Consider the following 922-nt stretch of genomic DNA (forward strand, 5'->3'; position numbering starts at 1 on the left):
CGCAGGCGCGGAAATGCAAACACGCTAATTCAGCACAGCGCACACAGTATGTAGACATAGGACTATTTTCAAAAGGGTAAAAACTGCCTGGTGGTTAACTCTTCTGCGCTGTGTAGCTAAATGGTCACAGTGTCGGTTATGCGCCTTCAACCCCTTCGAGTGGTAGCCCCTTATAGTGTGCGTAGCCCTTTTCTTTTTCAAAATTTATCAGAAACATAGGCCAATAAGAACAGGCAGGTTTGACAAAAATAAAAAAAAAAAAAAAAATTGCATTTCAGCTGTTATTATGCAGTTGCCAATTTTTTTCTTCGTCCAACCAGCTAAGTCCTTTTTGGGCGGTTGGCCTAGTGCGGAATGGGAGATACATTTTTTAAACCCCTTTTTGTGTATTCTTAGATTTACGCACTTCCTGATCGTTAACAAGAACAATGGAAAGTTCACATCCTCCCTTCCTCACACACTTCCAGCTAGCCTTTTTTTAACTTGGCATGTTTTTACAAAACGTATGACTGTTCAAAAAAAAAAAAAAAAAAAAAAAAACACCTTTTCTTTATGAACGGTTCAGGCGATTTTGTTCTTGAAAAAGGAAACTATTTTTTGTGGCAACAAAGGTGTATGCAACACTGCATGCATGCGCAGGTGAGGGGCCCAGAACGTGCCTATCCGACCCACGCATGTTCATTAGATCGTTCGACCATTCTCTTATTGGCATATTTCTGTTATTTTTATCTGCTCATCGCTTATGTGCGCCTTTTTTTTTGGCATTTTCCTTTTACAACAAAATGGACAACCTCAAAAAACGGAAGGGCCAAAAACCCCTTCAAAAGCTTTCCGCCCCCAATGCTTAACCCCCACAACGCCTACATACACCAGTTCGACATACATATTCATTTTAATATACGCCGAGGCGTTTTCCTTCCTT

Source organism: Plasmodium fragile (assembly GCF_000956335.1).
Source record: "Plasmodium fragile strain nilgiri unplaced genomic scaffold supercont1.48, whole genome shotgun sequence".
NCBI classification, from domain to species: Eukaryota; Apicomplexa; class Aconoidasida; order Haemosporida; family Plasmodiidae; genus Plasmodium; species Plasmodium fragile.